This window comes from Macrobrachium nipponense, chromosome 7 (assembly GCF_015104395.2).
Source record: "Macrobrachium nipponense isolate FS-2020 chromosome 7, ASM1510439v2, whole genome shotgun sequence".
NCBI lineage: Eukaryota > Metazoa > Arthropoda > Malacostraca > Decapoda > Palaemonidae > Macrobrachium > Macrobrachium nipponense.
In genome coordinates, this window is record NC_061109.1 from 56,691,274 (window position 1) to 56,710,837 (window position 19,564).

General features: G+C 35.9%; 1 protein-coding gene across 1 annotated transcript in view; it reads right to left on the reverse strand.

Moving 5' to 3' along the window:
* Positions 1 to 17,834: 17,834 nt before the first annotated feature.
* The window catches only part of LOC135217518 (cell adhesion molecule 1-like), a 219,818-nt gene continuing 218,088 nt past the window's right edge, over positions 17,835 to 19,564 (reverse strand). The window contains exon 10 of the mRNA XM_064253476.1: positions 17,835 to 18,329. The gene's annotated coding sequence lies outside the window, so the exon portion shown is untranslated. The remainder of the gene's footprint in view (positions 18,330 to 19,564) is intronic.

Sequence of the window (19,564 nt, forward strand, 5' to 3'; positions counted from 1 at the left end):
TAAACCTAAACATATCCCCATTAAACCTGAACCCACCTCCACTCAAACTAAACCCACACCTGTTAAGCCTAAACATACCTAGCTAAACCTATACACACACCCCACTAAACCTAAACGCACCCCATGCTAGACTATAACGCATCTAACTAACCCTAATCACACCCCAACTAAAACTAAACATACAACCACTAAACCTGAAACACCGCCACAAAACCTAAACACACCTCATGCTGGGCCTAAACACATCTCCACTAAACCTAATCATAAACCTAAATACAAAATTATTAATCACAAGGAAGAGACGCATTTTCAATAATATATTTCTATGGTATCGAGTACATGAATTTAGGTATGATAAAACCGTAGTGCTTATTTACCATATAAGCGAAAGTGAAAGGGAAAGAGGTGTATAGGGGTACAGGCGTGGAACCAATCCTATCATCAAGGTTGGGTCAAATGGTGGTCACGTACCAAATTTTGTCTAAATCGGTCAAGCGGTTACCACATAGCTTACAAATCGGCAAATCGAAAGTAGAGGGGAGGGGAAGGGGAAGGGGAAGGTGGTACGGGTTAAAAACCTATCCTTTCATCTAAATTTGGTAAAATGACACAATGCAAGCATACGTAAACGAACGATATCGATTACAAAGAAAAATAAGAAAAATTAGGCACCACCCACCTCCCAACCCCCTTCAAAAGTCATATTTTTTGGAAATTCGACTCTCATAGACTCTAAGAAATACAAGAAAAGTTGTAATTATCCATGCATCACTTGACGGAAAGCTGCCGATACCTCCCTCCCCCCCACCCCCAAACCCCTGACACACACACCCACACACAAAAGTCCTAATCTCATGAACAACCACCCCCACACCCCATACTTCAAAGACGCTGTACAAATTGCCTTTACATGACGTTGGAAAATTTTTTTCTAATCAAAATCTGTGCGTAACACAGGAACAAACACTGTGCTCTTTGTTCTATTATTTAAAGCAATTCATTAACAAACTGTAAGGAAATAAACAAAATTCATACGCAAATTACTCTAATTTATCTGTGACGCAATTAATTTCCAATTTATTGTTTAAAAATAATAGTGCGAAAAAGTTGAGAGAGAGAGAGAGAGAGAGAGAGAGAGAGAGAGAGAGAGAGAGAGAGAGATTACTGGAGGTGAATTCTGTACGTCCAAGTAAAGTGATGATTACATGGCTTTTACTTGCATAAAACATGGATAAAACAAATTAATGGTCAGAATTTAACGGAATAAATATTTTCGGATTATTGTACACTGGAGGACATTCCTTTTTTTATGCCATCAAATTAAAATACTCTGTGACTATATAAAACTTTATCAAAATCGCTTTACATTTTTTATTTGGCTACAGAAAACATTTGATAAAGATTGCCTGATTTTTTTTTACTTGGCAACGAAAAACAATAATTTTTCAGAAGTGCTTTAAACGTGCTATGAAGTTAAAATGTTAAAACAATAATGATAAAGTGATCCTGACATTATTTTTTTTTTTTTTACAAACTTCTTTTCTGAATGATTTCTGATTTAATATCCTATACTCTCGCTTTTGAAAGAGACCATAATTATTTGACAGATTATTGGGGTTTATCTCGCGTCACGAAATAGACGATAAAAGGAGGGTATCGGCGTTTACGTTTTGGAATAACCTACGAGCTTAATAATTATAGATAAAGAGGTAAGGAGTAAAATGACAGCCCAAAAAGTCGCGAAATAAACAAATAAATAACAAAGTACTACGAAAAATTAAACATGAAAATTACTGGAACACTTACGTCGTCTTTAAGTGTGACGGATCCCGAACGAAACTACGTAAAGACCTTTGGGCATAAATCATGGCTTTCTATGGTATACCACGGAAACTCACTTAGTCTTATGATTTGTGCCGTTTAATTAATTACTTTGACTCTGCGATAGCTGTATCCTTGAAAAAGGCAATCCAGACGTGTTCACGAGCGTGTATTTACCCTCGAACAGAGGTAAAATACGAGGTTTAAGGGCAAAATTACACAAGACATTACAACAACAAGACACCAGCACAGTTTGACAAAAACTGAGGTTTTAGGGAAAACGTGGAGCTTTTCACTATTGATGGAAAACGAAAGTAACAAAACAATCATATATTGATATTGTTTCTCCATATACTTAAATTTGTTAATTACAGTAATAATGAAATGAAATGGTTATTTAAAATGAAAACGAACAATTAAATTGTTATTAAGGAATTAATGATATTCAAAACCATAAAGAAAGTGTTGGTACTTCTGCGCACCTTCTAGAGAGCCGTCAGTCACTTGCTGAGTCGTATGGGTGAAATTGACCTGGATTAATAAATGACTCTAACCTTTATCGTCGTATGTTAGCCGTTTTAAACTATTTTTCACGCAAAGGGTAACTAAAAATTGATGGATTTTTTTTTTTCCTTTTTTGGTATCTCCTCGTTCTCTGAAGGGAATTTTTATTTTTCTTATTTTGTTACAGAGGAAGTTAAGAGGCCGCCATTAAAAATGAAAGCGTGATTTTGCTCTCCATAATGAATAAATGTCGGGAAAAATGAAATTACCTTGTTACAGCCCTTCCTAGAGGACCTTTCCATGTTTATATATATATATATATATATATATATATATATATATATATATATATATATATATATATATATGTATGTATGTATGTATGTATATATATATATATATATATATATATATATATATATATATATATAATATATATATATATTTATATATATATATAATTCCCACTTTTATTTTTTATGAATATTTTTCATCACAAACGATTCATACAGATCTAACTGGATACCACCTAACACGTCTCAAAGGGTGTCAACCCCAGCCTCCTCCCCTTAAAATTGAAAATTGAAAACTTTCGAACATTTATATAGACTTACCTAGATATTCCTTTGCTAAAACCTTCTGTTCGGGTGACTTCGGGATGAAGAGAGATAACGCAGCTCAAAACTTACCTCAAAGTTCTGTTTGTCATTTTTCTCTTGAATATATTTCTTCTTCTTCTTTTTCTTCTTCTTCTTCTTCTTCTTCTTCTTCTTCTCTTTGTGACGCAGTTCATGAATGAACCCATTCTTTATCAGGCTTATGCATTCATCTTGCCTTTGTTTGATGCATTCTCTCTCTCTCTCTCTCTCTCTCTCTCTCTCTCTCTCTCTCTCTTACGGTTTTAAAGCAGAAAAACTAACAATTAGGTTGAAAATAAGTAAAAGATTTCCATCTCTGGACTTTTTAGGGAATCTCTCTCTCTCTCTCTCTCTCTCTCTCTCTCGTCTCTCTAACTTTTAAAGCGAAAATAAAAACTAAACAATTTATCTTCATTCTCTAACTAAGGGAAATCTTCTTCTCTTCCTCTCTTTCATCACTCAAATTACTTCAAATAATCGGAAATCTCTCTCCCATTCTTTTCTCATCGGGCCTCGCTCGGTTCTTTCCTCTCTCTTCTCTCTCTCTCTCTCTCTCTCTCTCTCTCTCTCTCCTTGGTGTGTTTACCGTGGGCTGTAAGCAAGACTTTTGGGTAGATTCTTAGACACATATCCATCTATATATAAAAATGTTGAAATTATACAAATTAAGCTCAGACTCCACAATTAGACTCTTTTTAAGGGAATTCCCTGTAGATTTTATAGACAAGTATAAATTAATGACATTCAGATAAATAAATTATTTTCATTATGCGAGGACCTCGGCAAAATGTACGCACCCATAAACCTTCGTAATTTGTTTTCGTCGAGTAAAGTATCATCAACATCGCCAAAAACTAAAGAAAAATACTTTTCACTTAAGAAAAATTCTTAGCAGTTACTTAAAACTTCCTTTTCGAAAAAGGCATCCAAAATGGAAGTAACGGACATGACTCCTGCACGTAAGTGGCTCTGTAATCCACCTCTGATGTTAAATCTTCTTTCGAAGTTCCGCAGTGATGGAGTTACCACTGGCGCACTCAAGCTTGTCAACACCGCTCTTTGAATCAGGAACCTTTCGGAGATGCCTTTCGGAAACCTTCAGCCCCTTGAAAGCAAATGCCTACGTAGCCTTTTGCAACCAAGGAGTAAGCCCGGTGAATATGCCTGTTAATAGGGCATGTTAGTAGACTGGGCATTAAGCTGATGTAACCTCGTGTCAAAACCGGTTTGGTGCATAGGGATTCTTTCTCTCTCTCTCTCTCTGCCGGGCTGCTTTCCTGCTTGGGGTTTCTTGTGCTTGCATGGAATTCTGCTTTGTCAAATGACGTTGCAGTATGGCTTATAATAATAATAATGAATATAATAATAATAATAAACCAATAATAATAATAATAATAATAATAATAATCATAATAATAATAAGGTGGTAATGGCTTGAGTGAATGTATGTAGTTCATTAGGAAATCTGAAATTGGTTTGTCATCGCCATTTAAGACCCAAAAGCTTTGTATTCCAGTGTGTCATAACCTTCAAAACGTCATTGTGGCAATGATGTATCAACCCTCCAAAAGCCCTTATCAAGTAAATACATAAGTTTTTGGCTTTTATATGCCCTCGTTTAGAAGGTAACATGCGTGAGAACCTTTCAAGTCTCTCTCTCTCTCTCTCTCTCTCTCTCTCTCTCTCTCTCTCTCTCTCTCTCTCTCTCTCTCTCTCTCTCTCTATATATATATATATATATATATATATATATATATATATATATATATATATATATATATATGTGTGTGTGTGTGTGTGTGTAGCCTTCCTTTCAGACATTACATCACATAAATTATTTGTTTATATGGTGTTTTTACGTTGCATAGGAACCAGTGGTTAATTCAGCAACGGGACCAACGGCTTTACGCGACATCCGAACCACGTCGAGAGTGAATTTCTATCACCAGAAACACACATCTCTCACTCCTGAATGGAATGGCCGAGAATCGAACTCCCGACCACCGAGGTGGGACGCCAACACCATACCAACCACGCCACTGAGGCGCTTACATCACATAGAGAAAATGTTTTCGTGTTTACTATTGAACTCAATCCGCTGCTAATGGACATTCGCTACCCACTGCTACTACTACTAGTATATCACTGTATGTCTGGCTGGCGCGGGCATGAGCCCGTCTACCATCACCCACCTCCCTCCAACCCCCTCGGCCTTCACCGCCCGCGACTGCTCGTCTAAAGAGACGCAGCATCAATCCCATTTAGATGAACGGAATCGCAGGGTCTCAAGTGGCCGATGGAATATCAGATTTCAATTAAATTGAAGTGTGCAACTAATGCTTTGCAGGTGCTTTGCAAAGTTTGTTTTACTTGCTTGTCAGTTTGTGTTTGTTTGCTTTGCATTCTTCGGTTGCTTTGGGTCGTTTCTGAATACTCATTACAATGTTATTATTCAATGAAGAGCCTTAAAAACTAAAATGAATTTTATTAACTATGTCACAAACGTGAATGAAAATAGTTCTTCATTACGTTTGTGACGCTTGCTACATCACCACTCCCGCTTTCTCAGTGCTTGCCAAAGCTTCAAGCTGACAGCTACATCAACATTCGAACTCTCGTACTTCTGGCTGTTGGGTTAAGTTGACAGCTTACCCTCTGGCTGTTAGCCTTGGGCTGCCAGCTACATCAACATTCCTACTTTCTTACCTCTGCCTGTCAGCAAAGTTCTCCCATTGCTTGCCAAAGCTTTAGCTGACAGCTGGATGAGTAATAATCGGCATAAAAATATTGTTCTTCGCATTCTCAAGTAAACGAAGATCAAGCTCGAGAGTTAAGCTTTTAAGCTGAAAGCTGACCATTACCTCTGCATTTCATTTTGTGATCTTTAGTCTTCTCGTTCCATGCCGTGAGTAATATGTATGCATGATTTGCATTGCATGAGTGATTGCATGACCACCCTACGTTATCTTCCTCTTCTTGAGAACTTGGGTTTTGAATCGTCAACAGGGTCGCTCCTCTTATGTTTATTCATCATTGCCGGAAAGTTCTCGCTTTTGCCTAATGGATGTAAATTTATGGTCTTCATCAACGTCCTATAAAGACTTTTACGAAAAGGCTATTTCGCTATCGTGTATGTAATTAGTCGCGTGAAGGTGTGTGTGTGTGTGACGTACGTCATACGGAGGGTGGTTCTAGTTGCATATTCACAGAATATGCGGGAACTGAGCCATTCGACAAAAGACTGGTTTCCGTGGTCTCTGCTTTGGAAAGCAGTAGAGAGCTGGAGTGCTGAGGTAGGTGTCAGTTAAAGCTTTGGCAAATAGTGAGAATGTGGGAGAGCTATGAAGGTGTAGGCTAAAGCTTTAGCACGCAGTGAGAGAGTGGGGGGGAGCTGTTGTAGGTGTCAGATTAAAGCTTTGGCAAACAGTAGAGAGCTGGAGAGTTGAGGTAGGTGTCAGTTAAAGCTTTGGCAAGTAGTGAGAATGTGGGAGAGCTATGTAGGTGTAGGCTAAAGCTTTAGCACGCAATGAGAGAGTGGGAGAGCTGATGTAGGTGTCAGCTAAAGCTTTGGCAAGCAGTGAGAGAGTGGGAGAGCTGATGTAGGTGTCAGTTAAAAAGCTTTAGCACGCAGTGAGATAGTGGGAGCCGAAGTGCAAATTGTGTGCGTGTGTATGTGGATGTGTGTGGGTTCGTGTTTGTTTGTTTGTATGGTGTTTTTACGTTGCATGGAACCAGTGGTTATTCAGCTACGGGACCAACGGCTTTATGTGACTTCCGAAGCACGTCGAGAGTGAACTTCTAATGTGTGGGTTCGTGTGTAAATGTTTATGTGTGTGTGCGTGTGTGTATATATATGTGTGTATGTGCGCGCGCACGCGCATGCTGACCAGAGACGGAAGACTCCATAAGAACCTCGACTAAAACATCCATAGACTCATTTTCCAAGCGCCCAAAACCTTTCGCAGACAAGTCAGGTCTCCAACTCTGCGGAGGTTTTGACAACCAAGAGGCGCCTCTGCGATGCAGCCAATCAAGCAACGGGGGGAGACGAAGGTGAGGGGAGGGGAAGGTGGTAATCTGCGTTTTCGGTTTAAGGGAAATTTCCCTTCCATCCTGATTTTTCCCGTCGGAGGAAGGGAGTCCTTCCCTGCGAAGTATAGGGTGCCCTGATGAGTTCGAAACAGATCAAGTCAGCCTCGGTTATGGGGTCTATCTGTATGCAAATTTCTCCAAGGAGAGAGAGAGAGAGAGAGAGAGAGAGAGAGAGAGAGAGAGAGAGAGATTCATCTTCTATGGGCGATGCCATCGTCAGCGCCTGGTCCGGTTTATTTGTTGATTGTTCCTTGCTTTATTTGCTTGTGAAATCACTTACAGATGCGCGAGCACTCACAAACATATACGCTGTGGGTTGCCGGGGATAGGGGGTAGGGAAAGGTGGGCGTCTGGGGTTTGGTCAAAGAAAGGGCGTGGGGCTAGCACCTTCATCCAAGAAGAAAGACTCTTGTGTATCTAATACATACTTATATATACATACATCCATATATAATGTGTATATATTATGTATTCACAGTGACTTTTAAGAGAGGATACTTAAAAATATCTCATAAAGTAAAAATGGAAAAACGGGACAATACTTACAGCAGTAATTTTATCAGGTGTAACAAGGCAAAATAGCCACTCTTACACCTCCCCCCCGTACCAATTCACTCCCCTCAACATACACACACATTCCTCAACTCACCTTAAAAAAAATGGGAAACATACGCACCGCAATTCCGTCTTGATTTCACGTTGAAGTTGTCACTACACTCACGCTAGTTAGTAAAATGACTAAAATCCATACCCGCTTGACGAGCCGAAAAGTGGCCACAGTTGCCGGAATTCACTAATACTGGATTTCGTAAATTCCGGAATCTCATGATATGGATTCCATAAACCCCGGAATTCACAGGCCAGGGCTGGATGTCTTCAGCTTGACGTCGGAGGGAGAAATGATCACTCCGCTGGCCTAAATTTTAGTATCTTTACCGAGGAGTCGAAACAGATGGCGGTGCAGTCGCCAATTTTGTAAAAGTAAACAGTGTCTGATTACGGAGCATTTTGGTAACCTCTTTATTATTATTATTATTTAGAACACGAATCCTAAGGGTGTGATTTGCAAGTTCATAGATTTGAGTTATTAAAATAAGATTCTTGAAATCAACATCTCTGTAGTATGTCTTGGTATTGCGGTTAGTGTCATGGTGTGCCACTCAGGTGTCGCGGGTTCGCGTCTTCCCAGGAGGTGATGAAATATCACTGGCTCTGTATCATGATCAGTTACTGCTGCAGTGTGGGGTCTGCTGCGGGAGGTTGAAACCATCGTTCTTTGGAAGCTTGAATTTCAAGTCAATGGCCCCTCCTTTGAAATCAATAGTTATCAAAAAAAAAAAAAAAAAAATAAACTCTCCTTCAGCATATGTATTAATTTTATTCAAAAGTCATTCTGTAACATGAAAGACTTAAACTATTGGAAAAAAATCCTGTTGAATCCCAAAGTATGCTTATTATTATTATTATTATTATTATTATTATTATTATTATTATTATTATTATTATTATTATGGAATAATCGACACTTTGGGTTTCAACAGGATTGTTTTCCAGTAGTTTAAGTTGGTTTATGTTCCCGGATGACTTTTGAATAAAATTGATGCATATGCCGAAGAGAGTTTTTTTGGGGATTACTATTGATTTAAAAGGAGGTTATCATAAACCTCATCTCTCTCTCTCTCTCTCTCTCTCTCATATGTAAATTTGATGTAAAAAATATTTCTGAGACGGTCTTCACTCTTTCTTCAAATAACCTCATTGACAATTTTCTTTAAACACAATTATCAAAACAATGAAGAATTTTCCCCAGTGGCTTTTGGCAAAATACTACAAAATTCAAAAACAACCATTATCACAGTTTAAAGTAAAATCTATTAATTTATTCAATACTCCTACCATATACTTACGTCATGCATTGGAAATCCACAATTTTTCCTTAGGCTAAAAGAAAAGAAATTAGGATATAGAAACTCATTAATCAATATAAACACTTTAATTTCAAACAATCTTGATGCACACTTCATGCACTAGAATAATAGGCATTTATAGTTAACAAAATGGATAAAGGACTTTATCATACCTATACACAAAGTTGAGGTTTGCTTAGCAGTCTACGTATTGTTACTGACACAATGACTAGTGAATTACAGTAAATAAAAAAAAGGAGTCTGTATTAAATAACTGATATAAAAAATGTGAATATATAAATTCATATCAACTGAAACACTTTATAAGTGTCCAAGTGCTTCTGTAGAGTTGTTCATGGGCGCAAAACGTGTGGGAAAAAGTAAAGGAGATTTGTGGTCGTATCTGTGTAAGTGTTTAGCTTGTCCCCTTAAAACTGCTTTTTATTTACAATAATTTATAGGTGAATATATAAATTCTTATCAAATGAAACACTTCAAAAGTGTCTAAGTATTTCTGTAATGTTTTTGATGAGTGTAGCGCGTGGGTAAAAATGTAGGAGATCGTGGGCGTATCTGTATAGTGGTAACTTGTGGCCTTAAAACTACTTGTAAAATAATTCATAATTAAGCCTAGTTAATAGGATAAGGTAAGCCTATCATTCCTAGTTACCGAAGGAGCGTCCTTAGTCCTATTTCAGTACACATACATGAATATTTTTTGGCTATTTACATCTCTTTTTACGTACAAAAAACTTTACACACAATATCGATATTATGTACACATTTTCGGGTTAGGATAAACAGTGCTTTTGAAGATTTTTACTTCGATCTGGATCAGTTAAATTGGTTTTCAATATATTTCATAATCATAAATCAACCTATAAAACATCAGAGAGAAATATCATCACTTATTCAAGTTAACATTTCGCTAAAAACAATCTGTCAACAATGTTAGAGGAAATTTTATTTAACACTTTTCTTCATTTCTTAAATGGACGAATGATTTTTCCTCAACAAATATGAGGAAGGAATTGTTTTAGTAGATACAGTAAGTTTTTGTATACTCATTTAAAGTAAATCCTCTGGCGAGCAAAAATATTCACAATATATTGTAGTTTAAGGTCGTAGGAAATATTCTTTTTTTGTGGTGGGGGGGGGGGGGGGGGGGGGGGGGGGGGGGGGGGGGGGGGGGGGGGGCGTGGGGCGGTTTTGGTGGTTAGTTTGAACTGAAACTAATTACTTGTCACAGGTATAGTCGAATAATATTGATATGAAAAAAAAAAAACTCAAAAAGGATAGGTATTTTTGCACAAACAAAATCTCTGGAAACTGTTTTTTGTAATATACTTACTTTATACGAAAAGAACCTTTTTCTATAAAGAAATGGCAATTTGATTTATTTGAAAACTGACGTGAAAAATACTGTTTAAAAAATGAGACAAAGTATAGAATTATACATTGATTTTTTATGTTTGTTTTCACTAAAGAAGAGGTGAAATCGATCGTCTTGTCATGTAGACTTTTTTTTTTTTTTTTTAAGAATGTCGTTGTTAGTTCTTTTCTTTCCTTACTTTTTTTAAATTTTCATGCCAATAATAATAATAATAATAATAATAATAATAATATAATAATAATAATAATGAATAATAATATAATAATAATAATAATAATAATAATAATGAATAATAATAATAATAATAATAATTAGAAGGAACAATCTAATCCACCGCAAAGAGTATTGTACAATGATTATGTAAAGAAGATTACTAGTGGTAAAACTTATGCCACGATTCAGCCAGGGGAAATTTAGAACGTAAATGAGAAATAAGTTCTTGGGAAAAGTGTGTGAAGATCTGGACACAGCGTTCTATTTTCATTTGATCCGAAAGAGACCAAAGTCGCACAACATATGAATATTTATCATGGAGCTTGGGTCATATATCAAAGAGATTAGAAGTAGTTATCTAATGCAGTACCCTCATCGAGATTATGCGGAGTTCATTTCGTTATACTTTGGTAATGAAATATACGACACAGGATAATTTGAAGGTAAATCATTGCGTCCCGTCCCCCCCCCCATCCCCCCCCCACCCCCCCCCCCCCCCCCCCCCCCCCCCCCAGCCCGCATTTTTCTTCCCTTCATCGCCTGGCAATTGCATTTTATTGCCGTTCTTATTTGTGCCTCTGGTAAATGCGTTTGCGGTTAAGCTATTTGTTTTAGATGGTAATGTGAAAATTATCATTATATTTTAATTACCACTATCATTAATATCATCATTATTTAGTTATATGTTTTATCACGCGGGATTCTTGTATGTATGTATCTGTATATATATATATATATACACTATGTATATATATGTAATATATATACATATACATATATATATATATATATATATATATATATATATATATATATATATACGTAAAGCCATTTTGGTCCATTGCCAAATGGTCAACGTAAGTACGAATTCCATCTCAATTATTAGGCAAATACATTGAATGAAATACTGTCACTAAAATGAAATACTGTCACGAAAATTGTCCAAGAAGGACAATGAAGTCCAAAGCTCGATTTGGTACAAAATCTTTCAAAACATTCATTTTGAAATCTTTATTTCTCATTTCTCTTGCAATGTCTTTTTTTTTTTTTTTTTTCAAATGGCTATCCTGAGCTCAGGTAAAAAATTAATTCAGTATTATTATGCTAATTCACTATAAGAGTTTAAGAGTTTTCTCATGATTAAATCTCCTCTTTTAACGTTAACCTACGGGTGACGTAACGTACTAGAAATCCTACGAAAATCCACCGTGGATTTCGAAATCGCGGTTTATTAATCCTAAATCGGTTTACATCATTTTCAACGCTACGGAATCTGTAACCACAGAATTCTTTCTCTCTCTTTTTTAAGATACACAGTAGCTAAAATTAATAGCACCATCTCGCGGTTGGGAGTTTTCTAATTAAGGGAGTAAAAGTTTCGCCATTATCCGCGTAAGCTTGAATTTTGAGTTTGGGGTAAAATTAAATTAAATCTTCCTTTGGGGGGTCGGGGCGTCTCTCTTTCTCTCTTGCTCTCTCTCAGGTGAAATGAAAACGGTTTGATCACTTACAGTATACCAAGCAGGCTCTTGCGTTGAAAGACCTCCTCGGGAAATTCTGAGAGAGCCCGACATAAAACCGGAGTAAAACAATGAAATGTACACCACTGTGTGATCTGGATACTTATAGTATAACGAAATGCAAAATAAAAAGACTAGAAGCATACAATGAAAACTGATAAAGCATTAATTTACTAAAAAAAAAAAAAAAATAGTCGACTTGCTGCTTGTTCAATTTTTTTTTCACTATATCAATTATTTCTTGGGTCTACGCGTTGACAGACAGACACACACACATACACACAACTATAATCACCATTTAAGTTTTTTTCAATATACCAATTATTTCTTGAGTCTACACGTACGAAAAATCATCCATTAAAATTCATTATTTTTTTTCACTATCAATTATTTTCTTGGGTCTACACGTTGACACACACACACACACACACACACACACACACACACAACGATAATCTCCAGTTTCAGATTTTTTCAGTATGTCAGTTAATTATTTTTTGAGTCTACTCGTACGAAAAAACGATAATCTCTTAAGTTAGTTTTTTCAGTATATCTATTTCTTGCGTCTACAAGTACAAAAAAAACCCATAATCTCCTTTTCAGTATATCAATTATTTCTTGCGTCTACACGTACGAAAAAATTGGAGATACGAAAAAAATGATAATCTTATTAATTTTTTTCAGTATATCTATCATTTCTTGGGCGTAAACGTACGAAAAAAGAAGTCATCAAACTTTTTCCCCCAGTAAATCTGTTTCCTTGAGTTGCATATCGCTCACAGCTGTGCTTCTGTTATATATTTCGACATTGCTACGTGATTCTCATACGTAGAATTCTTCTTCCATTCGAAAATGAAATGCAGTAATTCAAATAAATCATATTACAAAGGGCATTGTTAGGATGACTCAAAAAACGGAAAAATATGAAAATTTCCCAAAATAAAAAACTAACAATTTAATATAAATCTAATGACATTCTTCTTCAGTCAGCTTTTCACATGAAATGGCTGTTCCAATTTTTCCGGTAACCTGAAAAGTATTAAATTCCATTTGCAATATTGCCCAGAATTCTTTGATCTCAAAATCAAGTGCAAATTTCTCCCGGGATTAAACTGCCGATGAATTTTTTAATTCTTCTCTCTCTCTCTCTCTCTCTCTCTCTCTCTCTCTCTCTCTCTCTCTCTCTCTCTCTCTCATTCGCGTCTACCCATTATGCAAATAGCGGAGAAACCAATAAAGAAATTCGTTCAACTGTAAATTTTCTAATAAGTGGCTGGTAAAAGATTCCATTTGTGACCTCTTTTCTCTTTTGAGCGTCATGGTAAACGTGCTGTCTCGTATTCATGTATATTTACATTTGTATATTGGCGGAAGAGTATATCACACACACACACACACACAAACACACACACACACACACATATATATATATATATATATATATATATATATATATATATATATATATATATATATATATGTGTGTGTGTGTGTGTGTGTGTGTGTGTGTGTGTGTGTGGATGGATGTATGTATGTTTGAATGTGCATTGCCGATATGCGAGTATATATGTACATAGAAAATGTGATCAGAGATGCCTTTCATTCAAGTGATGGAAGAATTCTTACGTACTTAAACATAAAGCTAGTAACACGTAAGAAACTAAGAAACATAAGGAATAATAATGGAAAACAACATACTGACCTTCAATCCATTATGCTCGCTTACACTAACACGACTAGGTTGGCTGTCAACCCTGCGTACAATATTAAATCACCATGACTTTTTTTTTTCTTTTAGCATTTGCGAGAGTTTTAAAGCTTAAATATCCTTTCTGATTCCCACCTGTTCAAACATAATTTAACTGGGCATCGTTTTCTCTAAAATTGTTTCCTACAATTTTTTCCAAAAACACTCATAGCAGCATGAGTCTCAAAACGGGGAAACAAATCCACAGTTATGTATGGGTACATATATTTCAAAATAAATCTCCGCAGAGAGCTTTCAGTAGATTAATTTTTAAATGTATGTATTAATACATATCTTTATTTTTCATTTGGGATGACTGGCACCGTCACCATCTCTCCAGTTTTGGGGGAGATTTCACGAAGGGTTGTGACTTATGATTTTGTATTTATTTCATCTTTTTCTTTGGCAAACTGGATCAAACATGAGTCCTAACTAAGGCAGCGAAGAAGACGAAGAGTTTACGCAAAAATAACTGGTTTAGGTCAGAGAAATGACATTCTCTTCACTTTTACCGAAATATCCATGAAGGTTTGTGACTTGTGCTTACGCATTTATTTTATGTATTCCTTTGCCAAATGAAAAAACCCTGATTTCTAATTAACCAGAGATTCAAAGGCTTACGCAAATGTAACTGGCTTAGGTCAGAGAAAAAATTTTCTCTAAAGCCTCAGCATATTGACCCTTGTCGCAAATATATATAAAAATGTAGCTCTATTGTTGTTCGAATTTTCCATTTCAATTGCTAACCACTGACAATAACTTCGCATTAATGCGTGTCAACAAGAACATTTTACAAAATAATAAAGGTTTAGATTAGTGAATAACAAATCTTTATGTTTATATGTAAGAGGTCACCCTATTAACTTAGCAACCACTGACAATAATTTTGCATTAATTATTGCCATCACCAACATTTAACAAAATACTGAAGGTTTAGTTATAAGAAAACAAAATTTCATTGCTATATAGTATATATATATGTACTATATTTCTAAATATGTATATATATATATATATATATTATATATACTATATATATATATATATATATAATATATATATATATATTATATATATATATATATATATATATATATAGATATATCTATATCTATCTATATATATATATATATATATATATATATATATATATATATATATATATATATATATATATATATATATAGTATATATAGATATATATATATATATAGATATATATCTATATATAATATATATATTACTAGATATATATATATATTATGATTATCATATATGATATATATATAGATAGATATGTGTGTGTGTGTGTGTGTGAATTGCTCTTGTTCCTGCTGTGCCAAAGATGAGTAAAATCTTAAAATCCCGTCGGAAGGAAGGAAGGAAGGAAGGAAGGAAGTAGAGTAGATTAAAGTTGGGATGAGGGAAAACAGAAAACCGATATGGTCCCGTAAGAGCCTCGCCATGTTCTCTTGAAATGGGAACTCAAATTATGGTCCGCAATTGGACCCTAATGGTCTCGTTGGTCTTTCCAGTCCCTTTGTGACACCGACTCTGCCTCTGCTCTCTTCCCACCTGCCTGCCAGGTTTCCAGTTTGGCAGAAACCTAGACTAATAATGCCTCCAATGTTCGAATGATTTTTTTTTTTTTACACATGTGCTCTAATACGTGAATTTTGATATGAATAGCTTTTTATTTGGGATCTGATGGTACGCAGACAAACATACAAACACGCACATACACACACACACATATGTATAGATATACATATATACAATTCACCAATACTTCAACACAACGTTACTTTCTAAAACTCGAGAAAAAAAACAATAGTTTCTCAATAAAGACACACTAAGTAACCTTAAATAGGAAAACTGCACAGAAATTCAGTCACCTTTTCATAATCTTTGGCAAATTCGGTTTCGACGTGTGAGTTTTTAGGAGCTAGTGAGTATTTCATTGCTTTTGGACGATGATCTGTTAGGAGTTAGGCAAGCTAGCTAGCTAGCTCTCTCTCTCTCTCTCTCTCTCTCTCTCTCTCTCTCTCTCTCTCTCCTTTATGAATTAAATGTTATAGTTACCTAACCTATTTTTTTGTACACAACCCCACACACGCATACATAAACACACGAACACACGCTTCTGGTAAAAGGTCAGAAAAAATACACATATAACCTCAACATCCGAAGACATCTGTTACTGCTTTTTGCCAGTCCCGAGTTACAACTTAACGATTTCACCAGAGTACAAGTTTCAGTTGCAAACCCTGTGATTATCTTCATAATGAAATTCGTAATGAGAGGTGTGATCACAATTAATGATTGTGTTGAACTGTTCTCGCGAATGACGTCATGTTCAAGAGTTCTGGCGTTAATAGATGTTAGTGAAATTAGAATTATTAGATGAAACATAGGTATATGAGACGTACTATGGTGCATTGTAAGTGATCGATGAGAATGGAAACTAATAAAAAAAAAAAAATTTGTTACTCTGAAGACACTTTCCTTACCAGCCAAATAAACGCATTTATGAATGGATGTGTGTGTGTGTGTGTGTAATTATATCTTATTTCATCGAGAGGGTACCGTGAATACACTTTCGTTACGTTTCAAATAAAAAAAAGAAAAGAAAAAACAAAACTACCCGAAGAACACGTTATTTCTGTATTGAGATAAAAGTCTATCAAAAATGGACTGTATCACTAGCAAACCCAAGGAAATATAAAAATGCAACGAAATGTAATAAAGACACGTTAAGGAAAAACACAATTGGAATCTCGCGGGTGCAATAATTTCCGAATTCCGGAACCCAGCGAATCCAGATTCGAACGAACTCGAAATGGGCGCGAAGGCTCGACGTTCGTTCTGCCAATCAAGCGATTTCGTGCTTCGGTTAACGACCGAGACACTGAATCTTTGAGGCTGAACTCGCAATTTCTGTTTACTGATGGTCGCTGGTAAATCTGAAGAGGGGAAAAGGGAGGAGCCTCGAAGCAATTAAAGTCTTTGTAGCAGGAACTTGGGTTTTTGAATGCCGTCTGGTCTTACGGAAATCTTTTCTTTATAAACATAAACAAAGTTGAATTAAAAACACACTGTCTAAAATAGTTCGTCTTTGGTTAGCAAGGAGGTGTAGTTAAGCAAAGAACAGCTGGTTTAGTTTGCGGCATTCTTTTGTCTTTGTTCAGATGGTGGAATCAATGTGAAGAATGCGTCTTCTTTGTTTTACACGAGCTCTCAGAATGCCACCGGTAATATGAACAAGCAGTCTCCTAATGATGTTACGTTACGTTAATTGCGCTAATCCGCGTAACGATTTAAAAACAGAAAATCGAAGCTGTTACTTAACCAAGAAAGATAAGAAGCTGCGAAAGAAAGATTAAGTAGGCATCTGTGGTAACAACATATTTGGCATGGAATCTCTTAGTCGAGTTTATGGTATAGTTCTTGGTCGAAATTAAAGCAATGACACAACATGACAATCCACATCCCCCATCCTCTCCTTAAGGGGGTGGGGGGGGGGGGGGGGCGAGATTCGTTCCTTCTTGGGTAATGCTGTGTCAAGACAGAAAATAATCAGTGGTTTCCCCTTGATTACATTCTGGAAGATTTCTCGAAACTTCAGGATTATGGCATTTGCATAATGGCCTACAATGGTCACTGTCCAGTAGGTTTTATCAATTTTTCTCCTTTGCCATAAAGTCCACTTGTTCTTGTCAATATCCAACTTATTTTCTGAGTGGAACATAATTATAAACATTATATTGCTTAATATAATAATATATAAATATATATTATACTATATAATATATATATATATAGTAAATAATTATTTTATATATATATATATATATATATATGCATACACACAAATATATATACCCACACACACACACACATATATATATAGTATATATATATATATATATATGTGTATGTATGTTATATATATATAATGTATATATATATATATATAATATATATATATATATAATATATATATATATATTCATCAGCATGGCTCATGACACTCATGTCTTTAATAATAAAATATATATACGTATATATTACAATAAATCTGCAGCACGCGCGCTAACATGGAAACACTTTCTTCTGGTCAACTCCTAAAGCACTTTCTTTGTTATCATTTATATAATATATGTACACTACAAAGCTGAAGATGTCACAGAGAAAGTAAAGATATGGAGAGAGAGAGAGAGAGAGAGAGAGAGAGAGAGAGAGAGAGAGAGAGAGAGAAAGTAGAAACTCTTCTTCGACAAGGCCCTCAGTAATGATACATCGCTTCTTATCAATGCAGGTTCTTTATCTCTGCCATCTACTATTCACCTTGTTTCGTAACTTCAAAATTTTCTCTTCCGCAATTCTTCCTTTCCGGTTTCTTTCCCATTTCCTTACTCTGCGATGATTCTTGACTGGTGAGTGGAGGAAGGGTTTGTGGGACAGGAACTGTACAGGCAGAATATATACATCTACCTGGAAAAGAAAAAAAGCAGACAATTTTAATATAACAGTGAATTTACCTTGATGGAAAATCAAAGCTTTCTAATAATCAAAATCACATTAAAAAGATCACAGTAGATAAAGCTGTGGATGATTTATGGGTCTGTTAATTTCACAAGTTAGTCAGTCTGTTAATAATAATAATAATAATAATCATAATAATAATAATAATAATAATAATAATAATAATAATATACCTCAACTTACGAACAACTATAATTCTCAGCTACATAATCATGATTATTTTTTAAAAGCAATAAATACTTGCAATGGTACTGGGACTTTATGGACACCCTGTATTATACCAATAAAATCCGAGTGGATCTTTACCCGGGGCGTGGCGAGGCAGGAAGGGAATCGGGAGGGTAGGGGAGACACGACACATACACTCTCCTTCTACAAACCTGTTTGTCCGCCCCAGGTGGGAGTGGTATGTAGGGGAGAGTAGGGAAAACATGACACATCCACTCTTCTGCAAATCTGTTTGGCTGCTCTGGGTGGGGCGGGATAAGTAGGGATCGGGAAGGTAGGGGACAAATGACACATGCATCTTCCTCCTGCAAACCTGTTTGTCCACCCCGGGTGGGTCCGAGGTCGGTAGGGGATTGGGAGGGTAGGAGAGACATGACAGGTAGTGTCGGGTTCCAGCACAGTGTAGTACTCGCCATCAAGCTCGTTTTTAAATAATTCTCTTAAACTGAATGTTAAATGTAAAGTAGTACTGATTGGTTTAGGTTAAGAATTATGTGAAATTAACGTTAGCTGAAAGACATCTAGACAAAATCCAAGTATAGTCTCTTATATTCAAGTTTTTTCGCTAACTTAACAGTCCCACAAAAGAGTCCGTTAAGTTGCTACTCTACTGTACTTAATATTTTATCACATCAACAGTTCAATCTTTCATCCAGAAAGGGGTATAAGTGTACACCTCTTTAGGGGGGATTCAAACTCATACATGTTAAGACAGAGTCCTAGAGTAATATTACGGTCACCCAAAATGTCACGAAGAAGAGTTACAGCAATCGCACTCTAACATAACACGCATGGGTTGAAATCTTACCTGGTTAAGTGAGAGTTTCTTCATATGTTCCCCGGTCGGATACAGTGTATATAGAATTCTGTAAGCGTATCCTAAAATTTATTAGTAGATGGTTTATAATGGGATTTCATCCTACACTTCCCCCAACCCCTGCTCCGAAGGGGGTGGG